This window comes from Lynx canadensis, chromosome E1 (genome assembly GCF_007474595.2).
Source record: "Lynx canadensis isolate LIC74 chromosome E1, mLynCan4.pri.v2, whole genome shotgun sequence".
NCBI lineage: Eukaryota > Metazoa > Chordata > Mammalia > Carnivora > Felidae > Lynx > Lynx canadensis.
This window is the reverse complement of record NC_044316.2, coordinates 46606822-46621373: the sequence shown is the minus strand read 5'-3', so window position 1 is coordinate 46621373 and position 14552 is coordinate 46606822. Positions and strand designations below refer to the sequence as shown.

General features: G+C 46.4%; 1 protein-coding gene across 5 annotated transcripts in view; it reads left to right on the top strand.

The window, feature by feature from the left end:
• Nucleotides 1-14552, top strand: part of PITPNC1 (phosphatidylinositol transfer protein cytoplasmic 1) — a 259205-nt gene that overhangs the window by 221137 nt on the left and 23516 nt on the right. The gene's annotated exons all lie outside the window — the stretch shown is intronic.

Here is a 14552-nt window from a genome sequence, read left to right as displayed (position 1 = left end):
CGACTTCAGCTCAGGTCATGATCTCACGGTTTGTGAGTTCGAGCCCCGCGTCTGGCTCTGTGTTGACAGCTCAGAGCCTGGAGCCTGCTTCGGATTCTGTGTCTCCTTCTCTGTCTCTGCCCCTCCCCTGCTCACGGTCTGTCTCTCTCTCTCTCTCTCTCTCTCTCTCTCTCTCTCAAAAAAAAAAAAAAAAAGAATAAATGTTAAAAATTAAAAAAAAATTCTGTCCCATGGAGAACCTGTTTAAGAAAACAGGCATTAAATCCACAACTTGCTCAGGACTTGGACCAGCTACATCAGCCTCTGCTGTTTTTAGTTTTATTAAATTAAAGCATCAGAATTTCTTAGCCCTTAGAGCAGAGCTCCCAAATCAGGTCAGAATCACCTTGGCACCTTTAAAAAAAAAAAGCAGATATCTGGACCCTACCCTAGACTTACCAAACGAGACGCAGTAAGACAGGACCCAAGGATCTACATAAAATTACACCGGGTTTGGGGAAATAAGCCTCAGAGCAGACCTTCCCAACTTTTGCCTGCCATGATACATGTGGAAAGTAGTTTTTTGATTGGCATATCAGGGAGGACCTCCCGGTGAGAGCTGACCAGCCTCGCGGGGTCACATGGCCTAGTGTGCTTAGCCGGTGGCCAAGAGAAAGAGTATCTTTCCACATCTATGATCTATTCAAGGTAAGGCAGCTCTGCCTAAGAGAGCTCCATTTTCTGTATTCGAGCTTTTGGGTTTTTTTATTATTTATTTTCTGTGTTCAAGTTTTTATGCCAACTTATTGTTATTTAATTTTGTGGAGGGAGAAGGTAATAGCAACCTAAGCCTGGAAAACTGCCTATTTCCCTACTAAGGGGAGGGGTCAATGCCTTTGAATATCACTCCGTCTGTTGAGAATCTGATACCATCTGGGGAGTCACATCAGCGTTGTCCTTGCCAGCCATTGGTGTTAATTATAATATGCATTTGGGCAGGTTCCCTCCTAAATGGTTTCTGAGCTGGGGACTGGCTTCAGATTGACCCCCAGCGGGTCCTCTGGCCCAGTCTTGTCCCGGCCTTTTCCCAGTTGGCTCTCCAAGAATCTGTGGCTACAAGGCTAATGACGGAGGTCATATTTTTCCCCTTGAGAGACAAGACGTGACCCTGTGATTCTCTCCTCCACTTCTTCTCTTTATTCAGACTCCAAGTACAACTGTTCAGCTTCTGCTCCAAAAATATCCAGGAAAGAATAGGTGTTATTAAGTTGCCTGTCTCCGTCTTAAGGGGCCCAGAGAAAGACCTACAATTACCAGCTCATTAATTTGGGCCTCAGAAGTTTCAGCAGATTTCTCACAGAAGTGCTAGACCCAGACCTAGACGGCCAAGAACTAACTTTTGAGAAAAATAAAAGTCATGGCTAAGTTGTTTTCATTCAGTTATATCACTTAAGCCTGACAATCCAATAGAATAGATACTGCCTCCATTTTATAAATAAGGAAACCGAAGCTCAGAGAATCTTAAATAACTTGCTGGAAGTTTCCAAAACCTCGATTTAGACCCCGAATTGTCCAGGCTTAAAGACTGAGCTTCCCCCACACCAAGCTGGTTCCTTCGGTTAAAGCTGGAGGTACAACTGTTGTCTGTCTTTGAAGAACACTCAATTGGTTTCCTCTCTAAATGTACCTCATTAACCCCGAGTCTCACCGATCATATGAATGGAGGACTTGGGGGAAAGACAGGGTAAGAGAAAGGGCCTTTTTAACTCCCCTTAGGTTTATTGATCTGCTAGCACTCCATTTTACATCTTTGGGGGAAATTTTCCTCTTTGTGAATATTCTAGAAAATAGTGGATTGGACAAAACAAACCTAGACTGGAAAAAATAAAAACTGGCCTTCCTATAACTAGGTAATGCAGGGACTCATTAAAGAAAAAAAAAAGATGTCCTAGCCCCTAAAGAGATATCTCCAGACCCCAGTTTGGAAAACATTCCTTTTCTCACCCTATCATCCCCACAACAGTCTTGAAGTTTTTGGTTTTTTGTTTTCTTTAACGTTTATTAATTTTTGAGAGAGAGAGCGAGCGAGCAGAGTGTGAACAGAGGAGGGGCAGAAAGGGAGACACAGAATCTGAAACAGCTCCAGGCTCTGAGCTGTCAGCACAGAACCCAAGGCGGGGCTCAAACTCGCAAGCCATGAGATCATGACTTGAGCCAAAGTTGGACACTTAACTGACTTGAGCCACCCAGGCACCCCAACAGTCTTGAAGTTAAATAACCTGCCCAGGTTTACGCGGGTAGTCGTTGCTAGAACAGAAATTCGAACCCAGGCGTGTCTCGTTCCAAAGCCTTTTCTGTTGCCTCCTTAGTTTGGTTCCACAGAACCTTGCGCCCCTCAGGGGTGCTTCCGGACCCAGTAAATAATGCAACGCATTGTGTCAAACAATAAAGGTTGAAATAGCCCTAGGACTCCACTTGTCACTTTCACCTGCCTTATAAATGTATTGGGATTCCCAATAATATTCTATTTGGAAAAATGAAATGGGTCCTAAAGTTAAAATATGTCTGAAATCTCCTCCAGGTTTAAAAATGGAAATCCTGTATTGCCTTCAAATTACAGATTGATTGGCTGAGTGAACATCTCTATCCTGGTTTCTCTTCAAGTTGGAGGTCCAGGTTTCCCAAAATAATACAGTACATGAAAGGCAAGCTCGATTTAGGGACAGTTAATCCAGTGCTGATTGCTGTTGCCATGTTGCAACTCATCAAGAATATTTGTTAGTCTATTACAAGCTTTTGATTTATCAAGCTATCTAAGGGCCAAATTTGTATGTCCTCGGTATGGATCAAGGCTCCTCATGCGTCATAGCCTGTGTCCAAACAGCACTGCTAAAAGCGGAGTGAGCAGGGACAGTCCACAGCAAGCAATCCCAGTTCAAAGGCTGCAAACCGAGCCAAGTCTGAACCACCCTCCTTTTTGAGCGGAGTTTGCCTCATGGGCTCTTAGGAGAACTGGTGCCTGGCCTCACCGTCACACACAGTAAGACGGGGGTTCTTTGCAATGTGCCCTTGAGTGACCGTACTGGTTTTGATAAGGTGATCTTAAAAATATAAAGTCATATGTGTTAGTGCTGAAAGGAACAGGTTAGTGTGATATAACAGGATTTTAGGGAGCCGTCTCTGGTTGCTTTAGAAATGGGAGCCAGGCCCAAAGCTGGGGACAAAGGGGTTATGACTCCACATTCCACGGGCAGGTGCTAATCACCGAGGCCAGGTTCTCCCCAGGGCTGGGACTGAGGTGGCCCAGCTGGCCCTCTCATCATGGCCGGGCCATCCGTCTTCCCACCCCACTCCCCTGCCCCCCTGCCCCACTTCTAGTCTGTATTTGGAGAGGGGGGAGGAGAGTTCATTGGGGGTACACTTCTTGCCTAACCCCAAAGCCTTGTGAAGGGAGTGTTCGGAGGGCATTAATTACAGAAATTGGGACATCTGCAAAAAAGCTGACTCTTTGCCAAGCTGCAAACCTCCAGGTCCAGCCGTAGCACTGCCACCCTATGGGACAGGGGCGAGACTGAAAAGTGGCCCCAGAGGTTTGTAGGGGAACACAGACATTGATGCCTACTGCCCATCTGGAGATTTCTGAAGGAGGGGGCTTTTGGAAGGAGCCCATGGTGGGAGCTGGGGTGGAAATGTGGGCGAGTCCGTCTGGGAATAGGATGCAGACATTCCCTTGGTCCTCATGCAAAATGAAGATTACCGTGTACTGTTTTAGAGATTTGTCCGGAGAATTCTGGTATATTTGCCCTGAGACCAACTGTTGCTCCAGTTCCGCCACACTGACCTGGTGTCCAACAATTCAGTTCAGTTCTGACATTACCTGGAGTTGGCGTCAGACCCCACAAGTTCAAGGGCTCGGTCCCCCAAGGCCGCTCCCACTGTAGATGCCCGTCAGAAGTCCAGGACCACCCACACAAGTCAGGGCTTCCCACAGCCTCCTCCTCTGGTTGGAAAATTTGCTGGGAAGGCTCGCAGAACTCGGGAAAACACTTTACTTATGTTTACTAGTTTATTACAAAGGGTATGCAGCTCAGGAACAACCAAATGGAAAAGAGGCACAGGCCGAGGTATGGGTGGGGGGAGGTGCAGAGTTTCCCTGCGCTCTCTGGGCATGCCACACCCCCCAGCGCATCCCTGTGTCCACAGGGAGCTCTCCAGATCTTGTCAAGAGTTTTTCTAGTTCAATCTCCAGCCCCCCTTTCTCCCTCCCCAAAGGTCAGTGGGTGGGGCTGAGGGTTTCCACCCTCAGCACGAGAGCTTTCTGTAACCAGCTCCATTCCGAGGCCATCTGGGAACCTCACCCTAAGTCACCTCAAAATAGGTCTCTTATTATATAAAGATGAAAAGGAAAAGTGTATCTATAAAGTGCTTGACCCTGGCTGTGGTGCACAGGAAGCATCTAATAAACATTAGCTAGCATGGTTATTTTTCCTTCCAACCTCTCTTTCTTCTGATCACCTCTGAGGATTTTCTTTGGACTTAATCTTCTCCCTCGGTCCTAACAGGCATCAACAGTGGTTACCCTTCCAGCTGGAGACCACCGACTATTAAATTATTTTGTGGTTTGTGCTCATATTTTCCATTCTCATGCTCCCTCCTCCAGTAGAGAAGTTTTGAGTTTTTCTGGCACTGAATTATAACTGAGAAGGGCTCAGAACACACACCAAAACGCCTCCCCACCACATCCCCCCTTTTCTCTGCCTTTCTGCGTGTCAGTAGCACTTTATAAGTCAAGCTCCTTTAAGAGAGTCGCTTTGCAGAGGAATAGCACAAATCACTCAGCGTTTGTGGTATACTCGAGTGCCAAGAGCAAATGCTTTAAAAATAGCACTTTAGGTATTAACTGCTAACAAAGCAAGAATTGGCTGCTTGTGGCTACAATTTGCATTTAGGGTTGTTGTTTGGTTTTGTTTTTTTTTTAAGCTGATGCACAGCAGTTGACCTTTTAAGTAAAGTTTTAGGTCACTTCTCAAACGCACTCTGAAAGCTCCTTAGTTTTGTTTTGCTTATTTCAACAGCTTTATTGAGAAAGAGTTCACATACCATACAATGACCCATTTCAAGTGGCAAATTTGATGGATTTCAGTGTATTCACAGATATGGGCAGCCGTCATCACAATCAAATTTAGGACAGGTTCATCACCTCAAAAAGAAACCCTGCATGCTTTAACTATCACCCCCCCCACACACACACACACACACCCGGCTTTTTTACCCCCGATCCCACCCCAGCCCTAGGAAACCCCTAATCTTTTTGTCTCTGTAGATTTCCCTGTTCGAGATATTTCATCTGAATGGGATCCTTTAATATGTGGTCTGTTGTGACTAGCTGCTTTGAAAGCTCCTTAATTTTTTATGTGCATTCCTTTTAGGATTCAAGTTCAATGAATCTGAGTCCAAATTCAGAGCCGAATTTTACCTGGTTGAAATGCCATTCATTGATGGGGAATGAGGATATATTCATCACGTTGGAGTCTTCAAGACTCCAAGAATGCAGGAAAAAAAAGTCCGATAAGTGTTGTTAGTTCATCCCTATTTTAGGACTGAGCGTTGTAGTTACATAATGTAACAATTCCTACCCAGTTACTGCTTAGCCCTATTTCATTTAACATTTATCAAAAACTTCTAATTTCAATTAACAGGGCAAGCCCCCGTTGGATTTAGTCCTTTGTGGTTCACATTGAAAGCATAATTAATCATGGAGACTTTAAATCTCAGTGAATGTAGACTGATAATATTGCCTCTGAGATGCTAGCTGAGCCCCAGCCAGGCCAGGACCTCCTGGGGGGGCTCCTCCTTGCACCTCCCGGATGTGAGACTGATTCTAACAAACAAAGAGACACAGTCTCGAAAGGACTGCACTAATGAAGAGGCCCTCGGCTTCACCTTTCGGCTTCGCCTTTGTTCTGCTTTGTCCAAGTGCAAGATGGATGAAGCCTGGAGGTGTGACTGACTCCAGGGAGAGGAAGCCTTCTAAAGAAGATGTACCTGCATGGAAGGGGTGGCCAATGTGGAGGCCAAGGGCAGGCTGTTCCAAATGTGCCAATTTGGCATTTGGTTATTTTAAATAAAAGTTACTTAAGAGATTGGCTGTGCAAGAAGGACACTCCAGGACACCTGGCTGAGTCCGTTGGTAGAGCATGCAACGCTTGGTCTCAGGGTTGTGAGTTCAAGCCTTGCATTGGGTGTGGAGATTACTTGAAAAAAAATAAAATCTTTAAAAAAAAAAAAAAGGAGGACACTCAGACCCTTCTCTGTCCCCTGAATGCAGGAAATCAATCTCCCTTGTGAAAGGTAGCCTCATCAGGAAGTAGAGAGACCTTCTTATCACCAGAGGTGGGAAGTTCAGGGTGCAGAAGGCTGTGTAAACAACCCTTGTTACGTTTTTGTGTATTTACTACCCCAGCCCAAATTCTGTTTAGAATACCTTCCTAACTGAAGCTCCCAAAGTTTTCTCTGTCCTGTCAGTCCCTCAGAGATTTATTCTCTTTGTGTAAAATTTATGAAAACAGGGGCGTCTGGGTGGCTCATTTAAGTGTCTGACTTCGGCTTAGGTCATGGTCTTGCGGTCCGTGAGTTCAAGCCCTGCATTGGGCTCTGTGATGACCGCTCCGAGCCTGGAGCCTGCTTCAGATTCTGTGTCTCCCTTTCTCTGCCCCTCCGCTGCTCACACTGTCTCTCTTTTTCAAAAATAAATAAACATTGGGGGCAAAAAAAAAAAAAAATATATATATATATAATATATATATATATATTATATATATATATATCTTGGTAATTTCTTCAGGCCTCAATTTCCTTATTGGCCCTCTGTGCGCACATAATAACACTTTGGTTTTTTTCCTCCTGTTAATCTGTCTCATGTAAATTGAATTCTTAGTCCAACTGGAAGACCTTGAAAGGCAGAGGAAGAATTTTTCCTTCCCTTCACCAATTTGGTCCGTCTGGCTTGGGAGATTACCTCCCTCCACACAGATGGGCTGTAACTCACTACGAGGGCCCGATCTGCCATGTGCCAAGCCTGGGGAGTACCAGCAGACTCCGGAGCCAGAGCTCTCATCGGAGATGAATTTAGAAGCCCCCAGCCAGAGGAACTTGCAGCCTGACGTGATCCCAGCCCGCCAGCCAGCTGCTGGGCTCCAGGAGCCGTACATCACACAGCCTGGAGGCAAGAGCACTGCTTCCCCGGCAGCCCGTGGATCCACCCGCAGCCAGGGCGCGAGGTTCATTGTTCCGTGACCCAGTGAGTGGGCATGCTACGCGAGAGCTAGTTACAGGGGACCCTGTAAGATTTGCCTTGTGAAAATTATGACCCACTGGTGCGGGCTGGGTTGTGTCCCCCAGAAGAGAGATGTTGAAGCCCTTAACCCCCTGGCACCTGAGAATGTGAGCTTATTTGGAAATAGCATCCTTTTTTTTTTTTATGTTTTTTTATTTTGGGGAGAGAAAGAGAGAGCACCCAAGTGGGGGAGGGGCAGAGAGAGGGGAACACAAGACCCAAAGCAGGTTCTGCACTGATAGCACAGAGCCTGACGCGGGGCTCAAACCCGCCAACCACGAGATCATGGCCTGAGCCAGAGTCAGACACTTAACTGACTGAGCCACCCAGGCGCCCCGGAAATAGCATCTTTACAGAAGGAATCAAGTTAAAATAAGGTTGAGTGGACCCTAATCCCATGTGATTGATGTCCTCATTTAAAAAAAGCCAAAGTTCGTGTCTCCCTCTCTCTCTGCCCCTCCCCCGTTCATGCTCTGTCTCTGTCTGTCCCAAAAATAAATAAACGTTGAAAAAAAAATTAAAAAAAAAAAGGGGCGCCTGGGTGGCGCAGTCGGTTAAGCGTCCGACTTCAGCCAGGTCACGATCTCGCGGTCCGTGAGTTTGAGCCCCACGTCAGGCTCTGGGCTGATGGCTCAGAGCCTGGAGCCTGTTTCCGATTCTGTGTCTCCCTCTCTCTCTGCCCCTCCCCCGTTCATGCTCTGTCTCTCTCTGTCCCAAAAATAAATAAACGCTGAAAAAAAAAAATTAAAAAAAAAAAAAAAAAGAATGAGTGAATCCTATCACAGAGTTTTTTTTGAGTCAGGACCAAAATAGTACAGAAGCTATAGAAACACAAACCAGAAATTTAAAAAATTTAAAAGGTTAGAAGAAAGGTCAACTGATGTGTGAATGGGGCGATTTAGTCATTTATGTTCACAAACTCAAGTGAGAAAATGAAACCGAAGAAGATGATTTCAAGTGGAATGGATGTTAGGGGGTGCATGGGCAAGGGTGGGGGAGGGGGAGAACATGACCAAGGAGAAAGGTTTGCAGTGACCAGAATATTTCAGATAAGACCCGGTGGTTTGATTTTTTTTTCCATCCTCACTTAAAGGCATTCATTCAGCTGGACATTCATTTCTGATCTTGAGGGGTTTAAAAAAATTTTTTTTAATGTTTATTTATTTTTGAAGGAGAGAGAGACAGAATGTGAGGGGCGGGGGGGGGGGGGAGGAGAGGCAGTGAGAGAGGGAGACACAGAATCTGAAGCAGGATCCAGGCCCTGAGCTGTCAGCACAGAGCCCGATGCCGGGCTCGACCCCACAAACCGCGAGATCATGACCTGCGCCGAAATCGGACGCTCAACCGACTGAGCCACGCAGGCGCCCCAGATCTCGAGTTTTGATTAAAGGAGTCCTCGGGTAAATCCTCTCTCTTACCTCCCTCCCTCTCTTTGAAAGTGAATCCCTAATTATAGGCCACGTATAAGATTTACTAGATGAAATCAGCAGCTGTAGATATGACACCAGACTTGCAAAAACATCAACCCACTGTCGCCAGCAAAAGCCCAATTGTTAATTGCTTCTTTGGCATCTGGCTATGACAAAAACACCCTTTGCTGTTTAACATTAAAAGTAAATGTAGTGGAAAGAACATTTGGCCTAGAATTAGGGGAGCTGGGATTCTGGTCTCCTCCTTGTGACCTCGTGCTTCTGTGGCGTGATCCGGAGCCACACATAGATCTTGGCATCTGCATGGTTTTTGCTGTGCAGACGTTACTTTTCCAGTCTTCTTCAGAGCTGATGGTTGCTGTGAGGGCCTGTGATTCTTCACTGTTTGGGAAAACGTGATCTACCAGCGTTCCCTGCCTAATGTTGCAGAGTCTCGCTTGATTTCTTGAGAAGCCTATGCCTAGAATGTATATGAAGATTCGGGAACAGGTACCATTTCAAAGTCAAGTAGTTGCCAGCCCAAGAGGCGAGCTAAGGCTAGTCCACGAACCAAGGCGGGGCGCCGCCAGGTGGCTCCGGGACCTTCATCTTCAGGCCTCTCTCGGACTCCCTGCACAAGATCCGAGACGCGTGAAGGCAGTCAGGCTACAGCCATGGCTTTTACCCCATCCCCCTACCTCCTGTGCCTGGCCCCTTGCTCTGTTTGCGGGGTCCTTTGTCTCCCACACGTCTGCGTTGCTGAGAGAGTTGCCTTCCCGCCTTCCGCCACTTGCTCGCTCCGGAACTGTGGTTTGATTGCCCACTTGCAAACTCAAGAAGGACGACGTTCTCTCAGGTTCTCAGTGGTTTGCCTATGTGTATTCTGGTCGGCCAAAGCATGGAGGCCATGTCTTCCAAGCCTCAAGCTAGCTGCTGTCCAGGGGCACCTGGGTGGCTCAGTCGGTTAAGCGTCCGACTTCGGCTCAGGTCATCATCTCACGGTTCGCGGGTTTGAGCCCCACGTCGGGCCCTGTGCTGACGGCTCAGAGCCTGGAGCCTGCTTCGGATTCTGTGTCTCCCTCTCTCTCTGCCCCTCCCCACCTCGTGCTCTCTGTCTCTCAAAAATAAATAAACGTAAAAAAATTGTTTTTAAAAAGGATAGTTACTGTCCATGTGCTGATAATTATACTCCTCATTTGCCTTTCGTTGGAAAGTTAGTAGGCGGGTGGCGAAAGAAACCAACCCTCCCTGTTTAACTCCAGCTCCTGTCTGTTAACTCACATTGACTACGTGGCAGCTGTAAATTTTTTGATGAGGCTTAGCTGGGCAGATCTTCTGTTCCTCACGATGTATGTTTGGACTGAAATATCCAATTTGGCCTGTTCCCTCGCATGCCTGCTGGCTTCTTAGCTGGAATGGGTGGGCACTTCTCCGCAAGGCTATCTTGGGCTTCCCCCCAACATGGTGGGCTCGGGGTAATCAGACCCGACTCTGTACGTTGTGTCAGGCGTCCGGTTACTAGCTTCCTTGAGAGGCCTGAACTGACACAGTTTCTCTTCTGCCATTTGCAATTGGTCAGAGCGTGACCTAGGCCAACCTAGATTCAAAGTGAGGGGAGATAGCCTCCATCTCTTGGTGGGAGGAACAGCATACTGGCACAGAGAGGGAAGGAGCTGCTGGAGGCCATCTTTGGAGATTATCCACCAGAGACTCCCTGGTGATACCTCTTGATTTATTGATTTTCTCTTTTTATTCTCAATGGCGTTATAGACTGTAGGAACATGGGGTAGGCAGGAATTAGTCCCGTGACCTTAAACCATCAAATCTCCTACCAGCAATTCCAGGGTACTTTGGAAAAGCATCAGTGGCTCTGCCCTTGACTGCAGGATTGGGCATGTTACTCAAACGCATCTGAGACTGCCTTCGGAGTACCGTAATAGCTAACGTCAGTTGAACACTTGCCATGAACCAGACCCTAGGCCTGTGCCTTTTTCCTGAATCATGTTATTATTAAATTAACATAATCTTTCCAGGCCTGTATGTATATTTCAGTAGTCGTTTCTGGGCTGGTTCGGGTGATAAAAACACAGCATGACAATATTGGTATCAAAGATTTGAAAATGCTACCCATACTCCAATCTCCAGCTATTCCTTTCACAGAACACTTATTCCTATGGGATACTTACTGTGCTTTCTCTTTTCCTTCTCTCTTTCAGAACCTCTTTTGTCAGTTGAGTAATCCATTAATTATATATTTGTCCCACTCTGGTCCCTGCTACCTCCAGGCCCAATGTCTTCCTGCAACCGATGCCAATGAGGGACCCGGGGGAAGGTCAAGGAATGGAAATCAGCCAAGTAGAGCGGATTCCACCATGGTTGGGGGGAAGTGCTCTGTGACCACACACAGCCCACACCTTCCAGGGCGTGCGAATGTGCACGCGCACGCACACACACACACACACACACACACACACAGCTGCTGCTGCTGCCCTCCCACACCCCTCAGGGCAAAGAAACCAGGTCAAGGGAGAGCATAATGTAATATCTGGTTCTCTACTGTGCCCACATTGTGCATTCAGTAAATGCTTAGGATAATGACTGTTACAATATTACTTTATGCAGGACTTTCAGGAATCTCAGAATTAGTACATACCCTGAAAAATCCGACTAAGGTAGCACGTGGCATTTTTATACCGCATTTGTGTGTTTTTCACAGCTTTGTCGATACATAATTTACCTAACGTTCACCCGTTTAAGGGGTACAGTTAAATGGCTCTTAGCATATTTATAGAGTTGTCGGCCGTCACCTTAAACCTGATTTTAGAGCATTTTCATCAGCCCCAAGAGAAACTCTGTTTCCATGGCAGCTCACCCCAGCTCAGGCCACTACTCTGCTCTCTTTCTCTGTAGATTTGTCTACTCTGGATATTTCAGATAAATGGAATTATACAAGGTGGCCTTTGATGACTGGCTTCTTCCGCTTATTGTAATGTTTCTTGAAGTTCATCCGTGCTAGAGCATGGATCAGTACCTCATTCCTTCTAATGGCTGGATAATCTTCCATTGTATGGATGGACCACATTTTGCGTATCCATTCATCGGATGATGGACACTTGGGTTGTTTCTATTTTTTGCCTATTAGGAATTTGAACATTCACGTGCAAGGTTTTGCACGGACATAGGTTTCAATTGTGTTGGGTAGGTATCTTGGAGTGGAATGGCAGAGCCAAATTCACTCCGTATTAACCTTTCGAGGGACTACCCAGTTGTTTCTCAAAGTGGCCACACTATTTTATATCCCCATCCTCAGTGTGTGAGGGTTCTAATTTTTTCACATGCTTGCCGGCAGTTGTAATGAGGCACATAGCATTTTTAACCTGTCTTTCACTTTAAGATTTACCCAAATGTAGCTGAGATGCCCAGCCATGTGTGTGTGTGGTGGGTCCAAACAATTCCGGCATTCATTCAACAAACATTTATTCAGCATGTGTCGTGTACCAGCATCATGGGCATTCAGCATCCGCTGGGCTCAAGACGACTGTGGTCTTGTGGAAATGGACAAGCACACCAGTGATGAGAGTCCTTCCCACCTGCCAGGTTCATGGCTTTGGAAGCGTAAAGGAGGCGTGTTCATTCTGAACCACATAGGACAGTGTTCTGGGAGGAGGGGACCCTCCAGCTGAGTCTTAAAGAAGGAAAAGAAGAGTGAGGCAAAGTGGAGGAGTTGGCTGGGGAGAAAAAATTTCGGGAAGAAGAACTGACACTTGCCTAGAAGGTTCTGGAGCCCTGGAGCATGGGGATGCAGGAGCTTCGTAAGGCTGAAGGGAAAGGTGTGGCTTTGGGACAGTGGTCCAGAAGAGCTGCTAGAAAGGTAGGCAAGATCATAAAGGGCCTTGTATTTCATGCCAGGCATTTTAATGGTATCCTGAAGTCATGGTGCTGTAGATGGATTCTGAGGAAGTCAGCAATGGGATTAAGTCTTCGTTTGGGAGGTCACTCTGGCAGCAGCATGGGGAATGTCGGCTAGAGGCAGAGGCCACAGGGGCAGGGAAGCTGTGGGCTCTGCCTGGATGTCGCTGAGGGCCTGGCATCAGCCTCGTGTGGGCGTTGGTCTCGGGGGTGTGCTGTGTTTTCTGGGGGAGCCACAGTTCTGGGAGTGGCCACCGCAGCCAAAGTCTTGTCCGCAGGAGGCACGCCAGTAAAGAAAGGCAGGGGCAGCCTGCCAGCCCCTCAGAGCCAAGCCAGACCCCAGTGATAACGCTCTCTTTAGTTGTAAGCATCCTGCTTGCACCTGCTGGACCTACCCCTGAGGCACAGTCCGGGCTGAGTTAAAAGGGCTGGGCAGTCGAGATAATCCAGTTCCGTGGCTCAGACTACCTCCCTTCCTGCACAGGGTCCCCAGGTCTCTCTTGGACGGGGGGTGGGGGGAGCCTCATTCTGCTTTATCTTGTGGCCTCTGCTGTGTTTGGGGGGCTCATTTCCTCCAAATTCCTACCTCCCCCCGAGCGGGGGCAGGGTTGTGGTAGAGGGGAGCCCCGAAACAGAGCTGGACAGTAATCCCCAGAGCAAAGTCTTCCGTATGTTAACGAAAATTCTCTCCTACGTAAATTTTTAAACAATTTTTTTAATGATACACGTTGTACGCCTTAAGCCGACACAGTGTTATCTGTTACTAACTCTAAGCTGGGAAAAGAAATAAAAATATTTTTAGGTGTATATATGCATTTTCTCTTACTTTATTAATTCACACATTTCTTGTGAGGTATCTCTGAAAAATAATCCTCTGATGAGATAAATCAGAAGCTGATTTCCAAATGGCAATCATTGAGGAAATATTAAATGGTTAAACATTACAACAATTTTTTTAATCTTTCTTATTTATTTGTTTCTTTGTTTTTAACTATTTTATATATTTTGGGGGCACTGGGTGGCTCATTAGGTTAAGTGTTCGACTTTGGCTCGGGTCACGATCTCACGGTCCGTGAGTTCAAGCCCCACGTTGGGCTCTGTGCTGACAGCTCGGAACCTGGAGCCTGCTTCAGATTCTGTGTCTCCCTCTCTCTCTGCCTTTCCCTGTTTGCGCTCTGTCTCTCTCTCTCTCTCTCAAAGATAAATAAACATTAAAAAAATTTTTTTAAGCTGTTGTGAATTTCAAGTACAGTCTTTTGATGGACAGATGCACCCATTTCACCTAGAAATTGAATTGTCGGGTCATAGGTAGGTGCATATGCTTAGCTCTTAGATATTTATACACATTGTTGAGCAATTGTCCAAATTTACACACCCAGTACTGGGTTGTACCTAAAAATTTTTTTTTTGTAAAGTTTATTGAATCTAAGGTCAGAGAAAATACAATGCAGTGGCACAAATCTGGCTTTTTTTTTTTTTTTAATGTTTATTTATTTCTGAGAGAGGGAGACAGAGCACAAGCAGGGGAGGGACAGAGAGGGAAACACAGAATCTGAAGCAGGCTCCAGGCTCTGAGCTGTCAACACAGAGCCCGACACAGGGCTCAAACCCACAAATCGTGAGATCACGACCTGAGCCAAAGTCTGTTGCTTAACTGACTGGGCCCCCCAGGCGTCCCAGCACAAATCTGGCTTAAAATCACGTTTTTGAGGGGTACCTGGCTACCTAAGTTGGTGGAATGTGCAACTCTTGATCTCAGGTTTGTGAATTTGAGCGTAGAGATTACATAAAAATAAAATCTTTTAAATGTGAATAAATAAATAAATCCCATTTTTGACATGTGAATAGGTGAGCTATCATTTTACTATTTACTTACACCGTAAGCCCCTCTTTTGATTGAGATGTATATAATTCCCCCT